The sequence below is a fragment of the Pseudophryne corroboree genome, chromosome 8, assembly GCF_028390025.1.
Source record: "Pseudophryne corroboree isolate aPseCor3 chromosome 8, aPseCor3.hap2, whole genome shotgun sequence".
NCBI lineage: Eukaryota > Metazoa > Chordata > Amphibia > Anura > Myobatrachidae > Pseudophryne > Pseudophryne corroboree.
In genome coordinates this window covers 279,277,003-279,284,242 of record NC_086451.1, presented here as the reverse complement: position 1 = coordinate 279,284,242, position 7,240 = coordinate 279,277,003, and the positions used below count along the sequence as shown (strand labels likewise).

The 7,240-nt window shown below is 38.6% G+C and overlaps 1 pseudogene; it reads right to left on the bottom strand.

Moving 5' to 3' along the window:
• Window positions 1-6,459: 6,459 nt before the first annotated feature.
• On the bottom strand, window positions 6,460-6,578 carry LOC134951780 (5S ribosomal RNA; annotated as a pseudogene).
• Between the last annotated feature and the right edge of the window lie 662 nt (window positions 6,579-7,240).

Here is a 7,240-nt window from a genome sequence, read left to right as displayed (position 1 = left end):
GCTGTTTGGGGACTATTTTTTGAAGTGCTATCCTGTCTGACACTGCAGTGCCACTCCTAGATGGGCCTGTTGTTTGTGTCGGCCACTTGGGTTGCTTAGCTTAACCATCCAGCAACCTCATTGCACCCCTTTTTTTCTTTTTGCATCATGTGCTGTTTGGGGACTATTTTTTGAAGTGCTATCCTGTCTGACACTGCAGTGCCACTCCTAGATGGGCCAGGTGTTTGTGTCGGCCACTTGGGTCGCTTAGCTTAGTCACACAGCTACCTAATTGCACCTCTTTTTTTCTTTGCATCATGTGCTGTTTGGGGACTATTTTTTGAAGTGCCATCCTGTCTGACACTGCAGTGCCACTCCTAGATGGGCCAGGTGTTTGTGTCGGCCACTTAGGTCGCTTAGCTTAGTCACACAGCTACCTCATTGCACCTCTTTTTTTCTTTGCATCATGTGCAGTTTGGGGACTATTTTTTGAAGTGCCATCCTGTCTGACACTGCAGTGCCACTCCTAGATGGGCCAGGTGTTTGTGTTGGCCACTTAGGTCGCTTAGCCTAGTCACACAGCTACCTCATTGCACCTCTTTTTTCTTTGAATCATGTGCTGTTTGGGGACTATTTTTTAAATCTGCCATCCTGTCTGACACTGCAGTGCCACTCCTAGATATGCCAGGTGTTTGTGTCGGCCACTTGGGTCGCTTAGCTTAGTCATCCAGCGACCTCGGTGCAAATTTTAGGACTAAAAATAATTTTGTGAGGTGTTCAGAATAGACTGGAAATGAGTGGAAATTATGGTTATTGAGGTTAATATATACTATGGGATCAAAATGACCCCCAAATTCTATGAGTTTTGCTGTTTTTGAGGGTTTTTTGTAAAAAAACACCCGAATCCAAAACACACCTGAATCCAACAAAAGATTTTCAGGGAGGTTTTGCCAAAACGCGTCCGAATCCAAAACACGGCCGCGGAACTGAATCCAAAACCAAAACACAAAACCCCAAAAAATGTCCGGTGCACATCACTACTCTGAACTCATAAGAACACTATAGTTGGAATAAACAACCAATACACTTATAGCCTTAGCCTCCCTATAGCACACTTATTGCCTTCCAAATATAAAATTTCTCATGGACCTTCTTGACTATTTGCTTCTCCTATATCTGATTAAGTAACTTTCTCATGCCTTAATATTGTCTCACTCAGAACTGGCGGTTCTCCTTGGTAAAGTACATACTCTATCTCCTTCAATTTCTTGTATCCTCATGTTTTCCCCATTTTGTAAATATCCCCCCCATCATATGTTTAGGTTACTAATCATTTTAAGTACACAAGTAGCATTTTTACATACCTTGAGAGGAACTCTCACACCTCAGGTTAGCTACAAGACTCTAAACACTGACTGATAGATAAAAATATTGTTTCCATTAAAACATTGCTAGCCGATTTCTACGTAATATGGTTGTGGTATAGCTATTTGGCAACAGTTTATATTACCTGGCAAATTGTTCTAGTGACACTGCTATCCTGCCATTTATAGTAAGATGAATTTTCATTTTTTACTTTTACTTGCTCTAAATTTTGTCTTAAGCTCCATTCCGCCTGATATAAAATGTATGATAAACTCAATAAAAAGATTTCACAAAAAAAACTTGCTAATATTTTTCTTAATGTCTCCCATGTTGTCATTTTTTATTTATCAAATTATGTGAATAATATCAATTTAAACCTGATTCAATAGATTTTTATTAACAAATACGCATATTTGTTAATAAAATTGTGCTAAATAATGATTAATGGAATGGGTCCTTTATCAGCTTTACAATGTGTGCAAGCATTGTGGCAGCAATTATTTGCACCTGCTCTTGAATAATTGTAGATGTGTATGCACTAAATAATTCCCAATGGAAAAGGATGTGTATACACAAGCCCACATGCAGGCACACTGGTCATGGCAAACAACCCGCAGTTGTGAATAATCATGGGTCGGATGACTGTGGACATAAATTGATGATTCAAAAAATCTACAATTTAAGAACATTTTAGAAAAATAGTTTTACACAGTTAAAAAAAATGATATGGTTATACAGTGGGGCAAAAAAGTATTTGGACAGCCACTGATTGTGCAAGTTGACCCACTTAAAAAGGTGAGAGAGGTCTGTAATTTCCATCATAGATACACTTCAACTGTGAGAGACAGAATCTGAAAAAAACAAAAAAACAGGAAATCACATTGTATGATTTTTAAACAATTTACTTGTATATTCTTGTGGAAAATAAATATTTGGACACCTACCAAGCAGCAAGATTTCTGGCTCTCACAGACCTGTTACTTCTTCTTTAAGAAGCTCTTCTATCCTCCACTCGTTACCTGTATTAATGGCACCTGTTTGAACTGGTTATCTGTATAAAAGACAGCTGTCCAAACCCTTAAACAGTAAGACTGCTACCTCTCCACTATGGCCAAGACCAGAGAGCTGTCTAAGGACACCAGGGACAAAATTGTAGAGCTGCACAAGGCTGGGATGAGCTACACGACAATAGGCAAGCAACTTGGTGAGAAGAGATCAAATGTTGGCGCAATTTTAAAAAAATGGAAGAAATACAAGATCACTGACAATCTCCCTCGACCTGGGGCTCCATGCAAGATCTCACCTTGTGGGGTATCAATGATCTTGAGAACGGTGAGAAATCAGCCCAGAACTACATGGTGAGACCTGGTAAATGACCTCAAGAGAGCTGGGACCACAGTCACAAAGGTTACCATTAGTAATAGTAACACATAATGTCATCATGGATTGAAATATTGAAATCCTGCAGCGCCCAAAAAGGTCCCCCTGCTTAAGCCAGCACATGTCCAGGCCCATCTAAAGTTTGCCAGTGACCATCTGGATGATCCAGAGGAGGATTGGGAGAATGTAGTGTGGTCAGATGAGAGCAAAGTTGAACTTTTTGGTATAAAAAGTGACAATACAATCGCATGGAACTGTTCAATTCTGTGGGAGTGTCATGGAAGTGCTGTGGTCATGTAGCTAGAGTTCTGTACTATTCTGAGTGATATGTACAAAGAAAGGAACCCTGTTTCAGGTATATCTCATGCACCTAACATGGGGCTGGTGTAAGTGCCATTACTAATGATGAGTGTTTAGTCTTATAGATGGAAAAACAGTGGGAGAGCAGCTTCCCACTTGAAGTTGCATGAATCACATTAAACTGATATGAAACTAATGTAGATAAAGTTACTGCAGCAACATGCAAACACAGCCACGTTGCTTAGAATCAGCCCATAAGTATATGACATTTGTTCTTGAGGTTACTTAAAACTGGTCCAATTCGATCCAAAGAAATTGGATACAGTCCTGGCACTGTTATGCATACTGTACAATTAATTAGACCAATGTATTGGCAATAAAACAATAAAAATAAATTCTCACATATAACAAAAAACTGAATTACTTCCTTTTGTCAAAGGAGTAAGTCAATTCTGTCATGATCGTAACTGTATTTCTCATATTCTGTGGCTTACCTCAGCATATCCTGTAACCAGCATCTGTTTCAGCTCAGTATGAAGACTGAAAATCTGTGTTGCTTACCCTTGATTAGCCACCTGAGTAGGAATTCCACTGAGTAATTGATAATCAGCTGTGTGCAGCATTGATTCTTCACTGTGTTCAGCCTTTGAGAGTTTAGGCCTAAAAGTCAGCATCCTCTGTGCATTTTTAGAAGTTCAGGCTTCAGTGTTTTTCCAGCCTGCAATGCCTCACTCCGCATAATAGCCCAACATGGAGTACTGACATGACAGGGTCTGATCACCTGACCATGAACTATCCAATCCTGTGCCAGCCTGAGACTCCCTGGATCACCTGATTCTATTCACCAATCAGCAAAGATCAGGAGGTATAAGTAGAGAGAGACCTGTGTTTCAGAAGCTGCCAGTTCCTCGAGTCACACAGCTCAGTGTGAGCTTAGTAGCTGAGCTCAAGAGTAGTGAGTTACTCTTTCTCAAGGCATTGGCAAAGGGAAGCAATTTGTGCTTTTGTCATATGTGCAGATGTATTCATTTATTTTTTCATTGAATTATATCCATTACAGGGTGGAACTAGGAGATAATCCTGTAAGGTCAGTATCAGCTGAAGAGCCATATAATGTTCAGCCATATTTAGATAATTTGATATTACAATCTAGTTGTTCCATGGCAAAGTTCCAATGTAATGTGCAGCGGAGTTAACCTTGTTTTAAGAGAGCAGGAGGCTCATGTGCAGCCTCCTTCATCCAGGCCCCCACCTCTGTGCCAGGCAGTGGTGCAGAGCTGAAGAGAGTCTGAGCACTAGAGTGCTTAGACCCTAATGCACATGAGCAGATCTTCGTAATATGGCACAGCGGCCATTTTCCCAGAAATTTATGCAGTGCTGCTGCCACTGGCAGAGGACTCTGGAAGAGTAAGTATTAACAACAATGGGTGCAGTGGGTGTGGGCCTCCCTGGACTCAGGGGCCCATGTGTGCACACACTGCACCCATTATAAATATGCCAAGGTCTTAATAGATCTTCTGAGATGGTATCTCACCATACTTATCAGTTAATACACAACAACTGTCTAGGAAAGAGTCCAGATGAGAGAAAAGGAATTCATTTTTAAAGGATATTATATTGCAGACTACTTTCTGTTAAGGTAATACAGTGTTACAAGTACTTTAAAGTAATCTGCTCCACTAGTGGATTGTGATTATAATATGTTTTATATAATAAGATATGTACATAAAGTACATAAAGCAGGTTTATCAATGCTCAACTTCAAAGCTTGGAGAGAGATAAAGTGGAGAAAGATAGCTTACCAACCAATCAGCTCCAGACTGTCATACAGGTTGTTTAAAAAATTTCAGGAGCTGATTAGTTGGTACTTTATCTTTCTCCACTTTATCTCTCTCCAAGCTTTGATAAATCTGCCCCTAAGTGTATTATATATGTACTAAGTAAAAGGGATATTTATTATATCACTATAACAGGGGCTAATAATTTTCTATGTCATATTCTTCTTTTACATTAATATTAGTTCAAATTAACTAATTTTTTTTGCTGAAACACTTTGCCTGTTGACCAACATTCTCTAACAGTGGTGCTAGAGGAAAGGAAGACTGGCTCATACAAGTGTTAAACCATACCCCTTAACAACACTTTTTCAGTATTTTTATTAATAAATCTTTATTTTGTTAACTGTAGGATACAGTGCAAAACCAACAGCTTTCATGACCAGAGTGGTCAAGTCACTGTATATGTATTTACTGTGACACAGTTTTCTAAACATCACAAATATCACAAAACGTTATTCAATTTTTTTAAACTAGTTAGTTGAACAGGAAGATGGGACATACAGTATCAGTACAACAAAAATACACCTGTAAAATCACCTTAGAGAATTTCATAAGTATTCTATTCAACTGACCACTTTTTATTTAAGAAAAGGAGAAAAACAAGAAGAAGGAAGTGAGTTGAATGACAGACTATAAGGAGAAATTTGGAAGGAAAGGTAGACGGTGTATTAGATATGATCATATTCCAAAAAAGAGCACAGGGCTCAATGAAAAATAAATTGGGAGTAAAAGAGGGATGATCACGGTGCTCATTTTTATTCAATGTCTTATCATTTTAGGAGTCATATCTCTGACACATAATTGTGTATTTACTTGATAAATCTTTTTAAAGATGTCAATCACCATTCTACTGTAAGTTTTACATCTTACCATCCTACTATTTAAAGAAATGTGGCAATTGATGTCACCTGGTTTGGATTTAATAATACACTTCCCTTCTCTGCACCTCAAAATATCTTTATAAAACCAGTTATCTAAGTATCCAATGTAATGTTTGCGATGAAAACCATTGGTGGGACTGTTTGGTGTCAACTTGGCTGATTACTACTACAGTGTCTTACAGTGGGAGGAAAAAGAAGGCTCTTGTGTGGGCGCACTCTTGTACAAAAAAAGTTAATACAGTGTGTAAATTAAAGAATGCTTAAAACATAACTTTTATTGATAATGTTAAACCAAGATTACCCATCCCAGAGATCCATGAAAGAATAAATAGTTGTAAAAACTGTTAAAATGTTCTGGTCTCTTTATTTCAAAGAGTGTTCAGAAAGGTTGTAGACACTGAATTGTCATACCCCCATTTCCCCTGACCAGTACAGGTTTTCTGTATTACTGGGACCGGGGGGTGGTCAAACAGAATATTATAGGTAAGACCGAATAACTTAACTTGGATTAAGTAGAATGGTAATCAATGGTCACCACACTATTGATTAGATACCTGAGTTATGTACAAATACCATATTTATAGACAGAATTAGAGGCATAAAACTGCAATCAAGGAATATAATGGCTAAACACAGTAATAAAGAAATACTGGATAGGATTAGTGGTGATACTGCTGTTGGTGTCTCGTATCACATGGAGAAGGACATTAATTCCTGCTTTACAACACCAGGTATTCACAGGTAGTCTCCTCTCCTGATACTGACCCGGCCCAACGCTGTTTAGCTTCCAAGATCGGACAAGATCGGGCGCTGGCAGCGTGGTACGGTAGTAGAGATTTATGTGTACACCAATGAGAGTGCACCTATATAAGAAATTTGGAGTAGGAAATAAAGAGAGAAGATAAAGGAGAGAAAAATTAATGAGTAAAGTGGGTGAAAATATGTGGCTCTGCTTTCCACGTTAGACACGGTTCAGAAGTTCCCACAAATGTGGTACAGTGCTCTGTGAATCGTGGATGAGAGTCCACGGAATGAGTGAACAGAAAGATGTGGTAGATAGTTTCCACAATGAAGGGACTGATATGGCAGGCTGATTGCTTCAACAAAGTAGTGAAGCAACCTGGCTACCACAAAAATTATCACAGGGGACTGAAGGTCCTATAGGCATTAAGAAGGACTCCCTGGCGTCCTACCCTTTAGTTCAGGTGGGACTGGAAAATATGTTTTATCTCACAGAAGAAAATATTGTTTAGAAGTAGGTATATCACCATATATGATTACAGAATATTGTTTTCCAAACATATTTTCCAGTCCCACCCGAACTAAAGGACAGAACATTTTAACATCTTTTACAACTCTTTATTCTTTCATGGATCTCTGGGAAGGGTAATCTTGGTTTAATATTATCAATAAAAGTTATGTTTTAAGCATTCTTTAATTTACACACTGTATTAACTTTTTTTGTACAAGAGTGCACCCACACAAGAGCCTTCTTTT